General features: G+C 36.2%; 1 protein-coding gene across 1 annotated transcript in view; it reads left to right on the top strand.

The window, feature by feature from the left end:
• CADM2 (cell adhesion molecule 2) overlaps positions 1–15774 on the top strand; it is a 294605-nt gene that overhangs the window by 269351 nt on the left and 9480 nt on the right. The gene's annotated exons all lie outside the window — the stretch shown is intronic.

The following is a 15774-nucleotide window of genomic DNA, read 5'->3' as shown; positions in this document are numbered from 1 at the left end:
TCTGGAATTCAGTGTAAATATTGAATATTATCCATTCTTCACTCAGTTTGCTTGGTTTCAAGAACTGTGTAAAAGTGCTGTTCCAACTATGTTATGACTGTGTTGTTGCTCACTCAGGTGTGTCCAACTCTTTGTGACCCCATGGGCTGCAGCAAGCCAGGCTTCTCTGTTCTTCACTATCTCCTAGAGTTTGCTTAAACTCATGTCCTTGAGTTGATGAAGCCATCCAACCATCTTATCCTCTGTCACCCCTTTCTCTTCCTGCCAGCAATCTTTCCCAACATCAGGGTATTTTCCAGGGAGTTGGCTCTTCACATTAGGTGGCCAAAAGATTGGAGCTTCAGCATTAGTCCTTCCAATGAACATTCAGGGTTGATTACCTTTAGGATTGACTGGTTTGATCTCTTTGCTATCCAGGGGACTCTCAAGAATCTTCTCTAACACCACAGTTCAAAAGCATTAATTCTTTGTGGCTCAGCTTTTTTATGGTCCAATTCTCACATCCATACATGACTACTGGAAAAAGCATAGCTTTGACTATTCAGAGCTTTATCAGCAAAGTTATGTCTCTGCTTTTTAATCTGCTGTCTAGGTTTGTCATAGCTTTTCTTCCAAGGAGAAAGTGTCTTTTAATTTCATGGCTGCAGACACCGTGTGCAGTGATTTTGGAGCCCAATAAAATAAAGTCTGTCATTGTTTCCATTTTTTCCCCCATCTATTAGCCATTAAGTGATGGGACTGGATGCCATAATCTTGGTTTTTTAAAATGCTGAGTTTTAAGCCAGCTTTTTCACTCTCCTCTTTCACCTTCATCAAGGGTCTCTTCAGTTCCTCTTTGCTTTTTTAAGACCTAACTTTTATCTTCAAGAAGCCTTATATCTTTTGGAGAAGATAAAACTAAATCAAGTGAATTAATTCAAGATAAAAAGCTTCTGAATGCAGTAATTCATGGTTGATTGGCATGGAGACTGCTCACTGTTGTTCAGACTTCACATACCCAAAGGGAAAGAAGAATATCTCACTGAATGAAGAACTAGCACCAGCAGGAAGGTCATTTAGCATGGGTGGGCATTGAATTCCTCTTCATGACAGAAGAAAAGAGAATGAAATTATGTGAAAAGATACAATGCCTGGAAAAATTGCCTCAACAAACTCTTGTTCTCAAAACAGGAGTCATCTGACACATCTTACAAACTAATTTTCATAATAATTTCAAAAAACTCTTCAAAAGTTAATCCCAAAACTTGCTTAGGCAAACTGTTCCAGAGTTTATCAATCTTTATGTTAACAATAACTGTGAGTCTCTAAGTCAAGATTTTACATGTATTGGATAAAGTAAGCCATTTGCAATACAGAACCTGGCACAGATTAAATATTCAATAAATTATTCTCTCATTTAATCATCCATTGTCAGACTCCCATAAGATTCATTTTATCCCATGCTCTCATGTTAAACAAATCTTCTGCTATTCCTATCCCCCCATCTTTCAAACATTCAGAAGCTTAGAATGCTTCACCATTACTGCATAGAGTCAAAGTCCTAAAAGAAACTTTCTAAAAACCAAAAAAAGAAACATGTAGTTTCTACACAGAAGTTTATACTTTCCAACTTCTTCTCCCTCATTTAATTAGTGTTTAAATAGTGCATATATTACAATGTGTTGGATATCCTTCTAAGCCCTTCATGAAAGACAGCACATTTAGTCTCTGACAATCCTAGAAAATAAGAAGTATTCACATTCTAAAGATGAGGTTACGTGTACCCCAATGTTCATCGCAGCACTGTTTATAATATCCAGGACATGGAAGCAACCTAGATGTCCATCAGCAGATGAATGGATAAGAAAGCTGTGGTACATATACACAATGGAGTATTACTCAACCATTAAAAAGAATACATTTGAATCAGTTCTAATGAGGTGGATGAAACTGGAGCCTATTATACAGAGTGAAGTAAGCCAGAAAGAAAAACACCAATGCAGAATACTAACACATATATATGGAATTTAGAAAGATGGTAATGATAACCCTGTATGTGAGACAGGAAAAGAGACACAGATGTTTAGAATGGACTTTTGGACTCTGAGGGAGGGAGAGGGTGGGATGACTTGGGAGAATGGCACTGAAACATGTATACTATCATTTAAGAAACGAATCGCCAGTCTAGGTTCAATACAGGATACAGGATGCTTGGGGCTGGTGCACGGGGATAATCCAGAGAGATGATATGGGGTGGGTGGTGGGAGGGGGGGTCAGGATTGGGAACTCATGTACACCTGTGGCTGATTCATGTCAATGTATGGCAAAACCAATACAGTATTGTAAAGCAAAATAAAAATTAAAAAAACAATTAAAAAAATAAAGAAAATCAGGATTTTCTAATTATCCTACAAGAAAAAAGAAAAAGAAAACTGCCCAGAGCCAATCTGATAGTAGAAAGTTCTCTGAGGTTTGGTGTAAACGATTTGTAAGTCCCGGATTTTGTGAGCAATATCTTCTACTTGAAAAAATTTCACTGACTTTTCTGTTTTATTTACCACTTTCTTTCTATTTATGTACAACATAGTACAACAGAGTGTCACCCCAATTCTGATTTCATCTGATATTCTTGACATCACTCACTGCATCTTATCCACTATGAAACTGGTGTGTGAGCAGAGAGAGGGCAAGGTTTGTAATGTAACTCACTGCAGCACCTAATACAATGCACAACTGAATTACTTGTAGGTCACATAAAGGCCCTGTGCATAATCTGTGCAGTCGTAGGTGTTCTACTTGTCTGTAGGCCATTGGCTGGGGATGAAAATATATTTCCAGAATTCCCCAAATCTATTTTCCATCACCTGAAAATTTTACATAATTCAACTGAGCTAATACATGAAAAACAACATACTATAGTTTCTGTATTAATGCCAGCTGTAACAAAATACCAGAGATATATTTATAAATGCACATGTGTATATATATATATATAAGGTTTCCCAGGTGGCTCAGTGGTAAAGAATCTGCCTGCCAATGCAGGAGATGCAAATGTTAGTTTGATCCCTGAGTCTGGAAGATCCCCTGGAGGAGAAAATGGCAACCCACTCCAGTATTCTTGCTGGGATACCCCACGGACAGAGGAGCCTGGTGAGCTATAGTCCATGGGGTCAACAAAAGTAGGATGTGACTGAATGACCGAGCACACATAAATTCCAAAACAAACATAAAATATAAACAAAAGTGGTTTATATTGTGAGATATATGTGAGAGTTGGACCATGAAGAAAGCTGAGAGCCAAAGAATTGATGCTTTTGAACTGTGGTGTTGGAGAAGACTCTCGAGAGTTCCTGGACTGCAGGAAGATCCAACCATTCAATTTTAAAGGAAATCAGTCCTGAATATTCATTGGAAGGACTGATACTGAAGCTGAATCTCCAATATTTTGGCCACTTGGTGGGAAGAACTGACTCTTTGGAAAAGACTCTGATGCTGGGAAAGACTGAAGGCAAGAGGAGAAGTGAACAACAGAGGATGAGATGGTTGGACAGCATCACTGACTCGATGGGCATGAATTTGAGCAAGCTCCAAGAGATGATGAAGGACAGGGAAGCCTGACGTAGTGCAGTCCATGGGGTTGCAAATAGTTAGACACAACTGAGTGACTGAAATGAGCTGAAGTGGCTTTATTGTTCAAGTTACTCTTATAATATATTCCAGTATTATATTTTGTTTAAATTTATTCTACTCTGCTTTTGTTTAAGTCTTGACATTTCATGGCTCTGGTGGTTGTTACTAGGAAACTAAGTTTGGTGACTTTTGCATAAGAGGCATTTGCTTTTCCTCACTAATTTATCCTTTCTGGTCATTCTAGCTTTTCCAACTCTATTTTTCAATATTTAATTAAATACCACCCCTGCACTCTGACATTTAAACAATTTTGTAGTTAATTTTTATTAGATTTTAGTAAAAAAAGAAACATAAAAATTTCTTTACAAATACAAAGTGATGACTTAATGTGCTTGTTATAGTGTATGTCCTTTCCATCAGCAGATGAATGGATAAGAAAGCTGTGGTACATATACACAATGGAGTATTACTCAGCCATTAAAAAGAATACATTTGAATCAGTTCTAATGAGGTGGATGAAACTGGAGCCGATTATACAGAGTGAAGTAAGCCAGAAAGAAAAACACCAATACAGTATACTAATGCATATATATGGAATTTAGAAAGATGGTAACAATAACCCTGTATGCAAGACAGCAAAAGAAACACAGATGTATAGAACAGACTTTTGGACTCTGTGGGAGAGGGTAGAGGTGGGATGATTTGGGGGAATGGCACTGAAACATGTATAATATCATATAAGAAACGAATTGCCAGTCCCGGTTCAATACAGGATGCTTGGTGCTGGTGCACTGGGATGACCCTGAGGGATGGTATGGGGAAGGAGATGGGAGGGGGTTTCAGGATGGGGAACATGTGTACACCCGTGGCAGATTCATGTTGATGTATGGCAGAACCAATACAATATTGTAAAGTAATTAACCTTCAATTAAAATAAATTTAAATTTTAAAAAATAAAAAATAAAATAAAATAAAGAATATTAAAAATTATAACTGATAATCCAAGTTTGGCTTTGAAAACATTTATTTTACTATACAAGGATGATCATTTTTAAAAAATGGTCTCAGAACTTAATTTTAAAATATTTACATAAAAGTTTCATTTCATTACCATTTTATTAAAATGAAAAATCATGTATAATAAAATATGTTTGTAAAATAATTCTAATACTTGGATTAAAAAGTGTGCAGTGTTTTTAATTTCTCTTTGCTTGACCCTGGAAACTTAGGTAGTCTTTCTTTAGTGTTTTCACTTCTTATTTATAGGAACAAAACATGACAGACTAGACACATGATGGTAGAAAACCCCAGCAATGATTTTAGAGATATAATCAAATAATTTAGTGCATGTTGTGTGTGTTAAGTCACTTCTGATGTGTCCTGTTCTTTGTGACCCCATGGACTGTAGCCTGCAAGGCTCTTCTGTCCATGGGATACTTTGGGCAAGAATACCTGAGTGGGTTACCAAGCCCTCCTCCAAGGAATCTTCCCAACCTGAGGATCGAACCAGCATCTCTTAAGTCTTCTGCATAGGCAGATGGGTTCTTTACCACTAGTGCCACCTGGGAATCCCCATGTAGTTTAGTATTTGTCCATATTATGATTGTTAAATAAAACTATACTTTAAGGTTATTTTCTACTCTTCTAAATGTCATAATTACTAATCACAAATATTGTTATTTAACACGATTGTCTCTTTGGAATCCTCTATTGAGAGTCCAGTAACCGTAACTGAAAGATTTTATGCTCAAAAAGTTTTTATTTATTTATTTTTTTTTATTCTACTGAGCAGCTTGTGGAAGTTTAGTTCCCAACCAAGGATCAAACCAGTACCCCCTGCAGTGGAAGCATGAAGTCCTAACCACTGGACCACCAAGGATTTCCTCCTCAGAAAGTTTTAATTCCACAATATTCACATTCTGTGCATTGTCTCAAGTAGAAAAGATTTCTAATATATTGCCATATCTATTGAAATTTACTGGTTCCCACGTTAACAGGCTAACTCCAGCAAGTCTTAAGGTCAATGCTTGATGATGAATAATGGTCTTTAAAGACACAGGATATTTTTATCTGAATAATAATACATACTCTGAAACCTATACAGAGACTTCAGAAGGTTATACTTCATCTTTTCAGTGCTATGCCAGTAGGAGAGGAATGAGAGAAAGGATGTATGAGAGATTCCCACTGAGACTTAGCCATTTATGTTATATATTATCTCTGCCTTGTTCAAGTGATATTTATCTGGTCCTAAGTCTCAATCACTTGTTTCAGTTGCTAAAAATAGAAATTAAGGATAGACTTTGAGTTCTAACAGTTATGGGGGAAAAATAAAGAACATAACCAAAAGTGTTAGCTTGAAAAACTAGATTTACAAGTAGACATGCAAAGTAGCAGACTCTATAACTATACTAGCTTTGAAATCTTAAAAGTCCTAGGACTATATGTTGATTTATTTTATGAGATGAAGGCTAAAGGTTGAACTCTTTCTTTTATAGATTATAAAAATATATGCAGAACACTGATCAGTAGGGTCAAATATATATAAACATTATGATTTTTCTGCCTTATTTCTATTTATATAAATGCATGTGAAAATATTCAATAATGAACATAATAAATTTTAATTGATCTAAAATGAATTCTAATCTATCAAGTTTTCTTTGTGTAAATTGTACAAAAATCATGTTATCTGAAACTTTACTATGAAAGTGAAGATTTTAAGCAAAGTGTATAAAATCAATGAAATCTTTCACCAAGAGTGATCTACCTTTCAAGGCTCTTTCTTGAAACCATTCACTAGTTAAAAGTCATATGATTCATCTAACAGTTACGAAAATCTCTTTTGTAGCTGCAGTGGTCCATGGCATTACAACTGAGCGGGAATGAACACCAGCCTCAGGAAAGAGAATCCCTCTTCTGAACATGTCAACATTAAGAATGAAAATAAGAAAAGAAAATGCAATGATGTATAAACAGAATTTTAAAATTCAATCTGCATCCCATGAAAAATGAGTGCAATAAGAGAAATAATACATGCATACCAGGAAAAATCATTGTCCCAGATATTTAAATAGAATTATTATACTAAAATGAGGAAATTATTGTCAAACTATCACTTTTTCTTGTCAATCATATAAAAATAGTTAAAATATTCACTAAGTAAGAACATAGCTATATTAAATAGATGGTGTGGTTAAACCAAAGTCAGCGAATAACAAACCTTTAGGAAGAAATAAGGAAAAATTGTGATAGAAAGTAAAATCATCTAAACAGATAACAAGCCTGGAAAAAATGATACAGCAAAACATAAAATTAGTAAAATAATTTTTAAAATAGGAAAGAGGGAAAGACATACATGGAACATAAAATATGAAGTTTCTCAGTTCAGTTCAGTTACTCAGTCATATCCTACTCTTTGCAACCCCATGAATCACAGCACACCAGGCCTCCCTGTCCATCAGCAACTCCTGGAGTTTACCCAAACTTATGTCCATCGAGTTTGTGATGCCATTCAGCTATCTCATCTTCTGTTGTCCCCTTCTCCTCCTGAGCAATCTCTCCCAGCATCAGGGTCTTTTCTAATGAGTCAGCTCTTTGCATGAGGTGGCCAACGTATTGGAATTTCAGCTTCAGCATCAGTCCTTCCAATGAACACCCAGGACTGGTCTCCTTTAAGATGGACTGGTTGGATCTCCTTGCAGTCCAAAGGACTCTCAAGAGTCTTCTCCAACACCACAGGTCAAAAGCATCAATTCTTTGGCACTCAGCTTTCTTTACAGTCCAACTCTCACATCCATACATGACCACTGGAAAAACCATAGCCTTGACTAGACAGACCTTTGTTGGCAAGGTAATATCTCTGCTTTTGCATATGCTATCTAGGTTGGTCATAACTTTCCTTCCAAGGAGTAAGCGTCTTTTAATTTCATGGCTACAGTCACCATCTGCCGTGATTTTGGAGCCCCCCAAAATAAATCTGACACTGTTTCCACTGTTTCCCCATCTATTTCCCATGAAGTGATGGGACCAGATGCCATGATCTTAGTTTTCTGAATGTTGAGCTTTAAGCCAACTTTTCACTCTCCTCTTTCACTTTCATCAAGAGACTTTTTATTTTCTCTTCACTTTCTGCCATAAGTGTAATGTCATCTGCATATCTCAGGTTATTGAAATTTCTCCCAGCAATCTTGATTGCAGCTTGTGCTTCCTCCAGCCCAGCGTTTCTCCTGATGTACTCTGCATAGAAGTTAAATAAGCAGGGACACAATACACAGCCTTGATGTACTCTTTTTCCTATTTGGAACCAGTCCGTTGTTCCATGTCCTGTTCTAACTGTTGCTTCCTGACCTGCATACAGGTTTCTCAAGAAGCAGGTCAGGAGGTCTGGTATTCCCATCTCTTGAAGAATTTTCCACAGTTTATTGTGATCCACAGAGTCAAAGACTTTGGCATAGTCAAGAAAGCAGAAATAGATGTTTTTCTGGAACTCTCTTGCTTTTTCCATGATCCAGCGAATGTTGGCAATTTGATCTCTGGTTTCTCTGCCTTTTCTAAAACCAGCTTGAAAATCTGGAAGTTCACGGTTCACGTATTGCTGAAGCCTGGCTTGTTGAATTTTGAGGATTACTTTACTAGCATGTGAGATGAGTGCAATTGTGAGTTAGTTTGAGCATTCTTTGACATTGCTGGAGTTTCTACCAGTGTGTAATTCAATTTTCCAAGAAAGAAAATGGAAAGAACAGTTGTTAATCAAAAATAGAGTGGAAAAAAAATCATAAGTCAAAAGCAAATGATCTTAACTGATTTTAATAAAAAAGTATGTTTGCAAGCAAAGCAAAATTCTGACTAGAGACAAAGTACAAAATATATTCAGCTAAAAGATCCAAATATGATGGAGCAAATCCCAAATATTTCAACAGCAATAATGTGAAAAATGCAGGTCACTTAAAAAAAGTTGATTTCAGATTTATCATCGAGGAGAAGGAAACAAGATAAAGGCAAATGATTTCAGAGTTATTTAGTAAAAAAGGGAGTCAAAACCACTTGTCAAAACACTAACAATTTGTTTTTCATTATTATTAATTCAAAAAGATAAAAATCAGGGATTCTTTAGCTAGTTCAGTGTTATTGACAATACATTAATTCTCAGATATTCAAGAATCAAAGATACTGTCATGAAATTTTCTTTTGACAAGATGTGTGATTCATATGATCAAGGGTTGATATGAATTTCTTTTTTAATCTAATTTTAGATCAATGGAAACTGTAAAAGTAACTCTAGATATTGACATACAGTAAACAATGTAAAAAGAGGATTGCGGCTAATCTATTTAAATTTTTGATGCATTTCTGAGATCATCAGAATCAGAATGTAATTGTCATTATTGTTCACAAAGTACTATCTAGATCAGTAGAAAAATAATATATAAAACTATTAAGTGTGATGGTGAGGAAATAAAAATGAAAAATATAATCTTTACAAATGCTAGATATAATGCTTTAGAAAATAGAGTACAAAACCATGAATGGAATAAAAAGAAGGCTTCAGTTTAATAAAAAAGTAGTAAAATTTAAAAATATTAAAATCTTTCAAAATACTGAAAATATTATTTTTAATGAGAAATAACATTAACAAAAATATGTAGGTCCTATATCAGAAACCTATACAATTTACTAAAAGACACTACTAAAGACTTATAATTGAACCTGGAAAATGCACTATATAAAACGAAAATGAAAGTGATAATGTTAATCTCTCAGTCATGTCCAACTCTTTGGGACTCCATGGACTGTAGCCCACCAAGCCTTTCTGTCCATGAGAGTTCCCAGCAAGAATATTGGAGTGGGTTGGCATTTCCACCTCCAGGGGATCTTCCTGACCTAAGGAGGGAACCTGGGTCTCCTGCATAGCAGGCAGATTCTTTACCAACCGAGTTACCAGGGAAGCCCATATAAAAGAAATCTACCTGTAAATCAGTACAATTCCAATAAGCAATCTCTTATATTTTTGTTTCTTGCAAAAATATACTGATCTGAGACTTCTCCAGGACAGCAAAATGATTTTTAAAAAACTATAGTATTAGCATAGAATTGCATATATAGATTCAGCACATAAAATAGGTAGACATTTAGTTTATGGTAAGTGACAAAAATATTGATGAAAGAAATAATGTGGGATACAACTGTCTGTCAAAGAAGAATTAAAGTCATATTGTATCCTTCAGCCTCAAATCACAGACCAAAATACATTTTAGGTAGATTAAAATAAAATAATAAAAGTGTTAGATGATAACAGCAATTCTTATGTGTATAATATTATCATTACAAAAGCATTTCAAATCAGGATCCACAAGTCAGACATCATAATACAAAACTTTGATAGATTTGATTACATAAAATTGTAAGATGTATCTATGTATGAAAAGACCATAAAATGAAGGTATATAAAAATGAGCAGCTTAAAAGGTTAATCTTTTTCATGGAGAGAGCCATTAAAACAGAAATTTTGAATGGAAAATAGATTTCATAAATAGTACAAAATTAATGCAGTAATGTGGGAAATATATATATTTAGACACATTTATGTTACCTTATAATTTAATAATACTAATATTTAACACTTCAATATTATATTAGACATTTTTTTCTTCAATTACAGTATGTGTGTGTGTGTGCTCTGTTGTGTCTGACTCTTTGTGACCCCATGAACTGTAGCCCATCAGGCTCCTCTGTCCATCGGATTGTCCAGACAAAAGTACTGGAGTGGATTGGCATTCCTTTCTCTAGGAGATCTTCCCAACCCAGGGATTGAACCCACATATCTTGTGTATTCTGCATTGGTGGCAGATTCTTTACTGCTGAACCTCCTGGAGTATCTGCTGTTAATACTATATGGGAAATCATGTGGTGTTCCTGGAGGATGAATTTATACAATTTTTCTGCCATGTAATTTGGCAGTTTATCAAAATTATTTTATTTTTTAAATTTTTTAAAAATATAAATTTATTTATTTTAATTGGAGGTAAATTATTTTACAATATTGCATTGGTTTTGCTATACATCAACATCAATCCACCACAGGTATACATGTGTTCCTCATCCTGAACCCCTCTCCCACCTTCCTCCCCATAACATCCCTCTGGGTCATCCCAGTGCACCAGAACAAGCATCCAGTATCATCTATCAAACCTGGACTGGTGATTCATTTCATATATGATATTATACATGTTTCAATGCCATTCTCCCAAATCATCCCACCCTCACTCTCTCCCACAGAGTGCAAAAGACTGTTCTATACATCTGTCTCTCTTTTGCTGTCTTGCATAAAGGGTTATCATTATCATCTTTCTAAATTCCATATATATGTGTTAGTATACTGTATTGGTGTTTTTCTTTCTGGCTTACTTCACTCTGTATAATAGGCTCCAGTTTCATCCACCTCATTAGAACTGACTCAACTGTATTCTTTTTAATGGCTGAGTAATACTCCATTGTGTATATGTACCACAGCTTTCTTATCCATTCACCTACTGATGGACATCTAGGTTGCTTCCATATCCTGGATATTACAAACTGCTGCGGTGAACATTGGGGTACAAGTGTCTCTATCAATTCTGGTTTCCTCAGTGTGTATGCCCAGCAGTGGGATTGCTGGGTCATAAGGCAGTTCTATTTACAGTTTTTTAAGGAATCTCCACAGTGTTCTCCATAGTGGCTGTACTAGTTTGCTTTTCCACCAACAGTTTAAGAGGGTTCCCTTTTCTCCACACCCTCTCCAGCATTTATTGCTTGTAGACTTTTGGATTGCAGCCATTCTGACTGGAGTGAAATGGTACCTCGTTGTAGTTTTGATTTGCATTTCTCTGATAGTGAGTGATGTTGAGCATCTTTTCATGTGTTTGTTATCCATCTGTATGTCTTCTTTGGAGAAAAGTCTATTTAGTTCTTTGGCTCATTTTTTGATTGGGTCGTTTGTTTTTCTGGAATTGACCTGCAGGAATTGCTTGTATATTTTTGAGATTAGTTGTTTGTCAATTGCTTCATTTGCTATTATTTTCCCCTATTCTGAAGGATGTCTTTTCACCTTGCTTATAGTTTCTTTTGTTGTGCAGACACTTTTAAGTTTAATTAGGTCCAATTTGTTTATTTTTGCTTTTATTTCCAATATTCTGGGAGGTGCGTCATAGAGGATCCTGCTGTGATGTATGCTGGAGAGTGTTTTGCCTATGTTCTCCTCTAGGAGTTTTATAGTTTCTGGTCTTATGTTTAGATCTTTAATCCATTTTGAGTTTATTTTTGTGTATGGTGTTAGAAAGTGTTCTAGTTTTATTATTTTACAAATGAGTGACCAGTTTTCCCAGCACCAGTTGTATGCCACAGTAACAAGTTGAAAAATAAAAGCTTGAAAAAATAAAATGAAAGTTGAAAAAAAAATAAAAATAAAAGTTGGAAAAAATATGATTATCTCAATAGATGCAGAGAAACCCTTTGACAAAATTCAACATCCATTTATGATAAAATCTCTCCAGAAAGCAGGAATAGATGGAACATACCTCAACATAATAAAAGCTATATATGACAAACCCACAGCAAACATTACCCTCAATGGTGAAAAACTGAAAGCATTTCCCCTAAAGTCAGGAACAAGACAAGGGTGCCCACTTTCACCATTACTAGTCAACATAGTTTTGGAAGTTTTGGCCACAGCAATCAGAGCAGAAAAAGAAATAAAAGGAATCCAAATTGGAAAAGAAGAAGTAAAACTCTCACTATTTGCAGATGACATGATCCACTACATAGAAAACCTTAAAGACTCCACCAGAAAATTACTAGAGCTAATCAATGAATATAGTAAAGTTGCAGGACATAAAATCAACACACAGAAATCCCTTGCATTCCTATACACTAATAATGAGAAAATAGAAATAGAAATTAAGGAAACAATTCCATTCACCATTGCAATGAAAAGAATAAAATACTTAGGAATATATCTACCTAAAGAGACTAAAGACCTATGTGTAAAAAACTATAACGCAACGGTGAAAGAAGTCAAAGAGGACACAAATAGATGGAGAAATATACCATGTCCATGGATTGGAAGAATCAATATAGTGAAAATGAGTATATTACCCAAAGCAATTTATAGATTCAATGCAATCCCTATCAAGCTATCAACGGTATTTTTCACAGAGCTAGAACAAATAATTTCACAATTTGTATGGAAATACAAAAAACCTTGAATAGCCAAAGCAATCTTGAGAAAGAAGAATGGAACTGGAGGAATCAACCTGCCTGACTTCAGGCTCTACTACAAAGCCACAGTCATCAAGACAGTATGGTACTGCACAAAGACAGAAATATAGATCAATGGAACAAAATAGAAAGCCCAGAGATAAATCCACACACCTACGGACACCTTATCTTTGACAAAGGAGGCAAGAATATACAATGGACGAAAGACAATCAAAATTATTTTAAAATGTTTACATTCTGTGATCCAGCAATACCAATTCTCAGAACTTACCTTCAGGAAAGAAGACAGGTGCAGAGGCACTATTAAGAGCGATTTCTCAGCTTCCACAAAGGTGCTCAGTTCTGAGAGATATTCAGCAAATGAAATGGACATAATTTATGACTATTTATATGCAGATGATACCACCCTTATGGCAGAAAGTGAAGAAGAACTAAAGAGCCACTTGATGAAAATGAAAGAGAAAAGTAAAAATTTGGCTTAAAGCTCAACATTCAGAAAATGAAGATCATGGCATCCAGTCCCATCACTTCATGGCAGATAGATGGGGAAAGAGTAGAAACAGTGGCTGACTTTATTTTTCTTGGCTCCAAAATTACTGCAGGTGGTGATTGCAGCAATGAAATTAAAAGACACTTACTCCTTGGAAGGAAAGTTATGATGAACATAGACAGCATATTAAAAGCAGAGACATTACTTTGCCAACAAAGGTCCATCTAGTCAAGGCTATGGTTTTTCCAGTGGTCATGTATGGATGTGAGAGTTGGGCAATAAAGAGAGCTGAACACTGAAGAACTGATGCTTTTGAACTGTGCTATTGGAAGAGACTCTTGAGAGTCCCTTGGACTGCAAGAAGATTCAACTAGTCCATCATAAAGGAGACCAGTCCTGGGTGTTCTTTGGAAGGACTGATGCCAAAGCTGAAACTCCAATACTTTGGCCACCTCTTGCGAAGAGCTGACTCATTAGAAAAGACCCTGATGTTGGGAGAGATTGAGGGCAGGAGGAGAAGGGACGACAGATGATGAGATGGCTGGATGGCATCATCGACTCGATGGACATGGGTTTGAGTGGACTCCGGGAGATGGTGATGGACAGGGAGGCCTGGTGTGCTGCAGTTCATGGGGTCACCAAAAATAGAACACAACTGAGCAACTGAACTGAACTGAACTGAATTTGGGAACTTGAGCAGGAGGTGGAATTTGAAACTGACTCTGATATATCTAAGCTAGGAATAGGGTATTCAGAGGAATGGCAGATTTATTTTTTTTCCTCCTGTGTATAATAGAAAGCTAAATTAACAATAGCTGCTGTGACAATTTTACTTTTTTCAATGTTCAGTATTTGAAAATAAAGGTTTTATTTTTCTCCTCAAGCAGTCTGATGATGCCCGTATTATTAGTTGGGCAACAATTTTCTTCCAGGTGGAAGACCTGACTTATTCTTGTGGTTCTCTTAATCTCAACTCATACCTCCTGCTATCACTCTGGATGGTTACATGGGGGAGACTTTTATTAGCTGGGCCTTCTTTCACCTGTCTAGAACACAAATCGTATGGTTCAGATGCAACTGCCAGTGAAGTTGGTAAATGTCTAGCTCTGTGCACTGAAAAATAAAGGAAGCAAATTTGTTATCAGCTAAAAATCTCTGCCCATATAGGCCTTCTGATCACCAAATATTTTTTACCTTCTTTTTGTCACATAAACCATTGCCCTATCCTGTCCAAAGAGATAACCTAGAGTCCCATCAAACCAGTGTACCCAACTCAATGACCAAGGTCCTCAAATATGCACAATTATCTTCATCATCTCCAAATGCATTAGCTCAGGGATAAATGAACCAAAACACAAGTTTCAGTGCTCTTTTCCACCCCATGTACAAAATACAGTGATAGAACAGAGTCAGGAAAAGCCCTGTGCTGTGCTTAGTTGCTCAGTTGTGTCCAACTCTGCAACCCCATGGACTGTAGCCCCACCAGGCTCCTCTGTCCATGGGATTCTCCAGCCAAGAATACTGGAGTGGGTTGCCATGCCCTCCTCCAGGGGAACTTTCCAACCCAGGAATCAAACTGGAGTCTCCTGCATTGCAGGTGGATTCTTTACCAGCTGAGCTACCAGAAAAGCTCCAGGAAAAGCCCTCCTTAATATAAGTGCTCTCTTTTGGAAATAGAGGAATAATGGGAAACACCAAGTAGTCACTGATCCATAATAATTATGAAAATATTTCAGACTGGAATGAAAAGTTCCCTTTGCCTTGGCAACAGTTATAGTCCCTAAAGAAACTAGCTTCTCTTCTGATCATTCTTTTTGCCTTCCTCCAAGTCTATCTTACAGGAAGTTCAGCCTTGTCAGTCATGCTCTGTGGCCACCCTGAAAGTGGGTGTTTGGTCGTATGCTCTCATGGGGACTACACAGGTCTTATAGGCAACTTCTTGTTTTTACCACTTTTGGTAGTCTAGACGTTTTTGATGTTTCAATTATCAGACTTTTCTTTCTTTTTATTTCTTTTCTAACTAGGTACAGGCTTCTTTGGCAATTTCTTTTCTAACTAGGTACAGGCTTCTTTGGTACAATAGTTCCATTAAAAACAGAGTAGACTCCTAATCTATTTGTCGGATTCTTGTACCTATAACCATATTTCAAGACTTTTTGAAAGCGGAATTGCCAGACCTAATTTATTTATTTTCTATCTCCCTCTGAAACTCTCTTGTAGATTGTAGACTGTACGCAGTTCTCCTGAAGCTATGCACACAATGGACCCTGGATGGTAGGCAGTATACTCAATCTGAACTTTGCCACAGAGCTGAGCCTTAGTATATTTTGTTGCTCAAAACTTCATTTAGTTTTATCTCTTATTATGCAACTTTTATAAATAGTTGATTTTTCCAAACTTTTAAGTACTCACATCTGAGC

Source organism: Oryx dammah, unplaced genomic scaffold (assembly GCF_014754425.2).
Source record: "Oryx dammah isolate SB20612 unplaced genomic scaffold, SCBI_Odam_1.1 HiC_scaffold_2, whole genome shotgun sequence".
Classification (NCBI taxonomy): domain Eukaryota; kingdom Metazoa; phylum Chordata; class Mammalia; order Artiodactyla; family Bovidae; genus Oryx; species Oryx dammah.
This window is presented reverse-complemented; position numbering and strand designations above follow the sequence as displayed.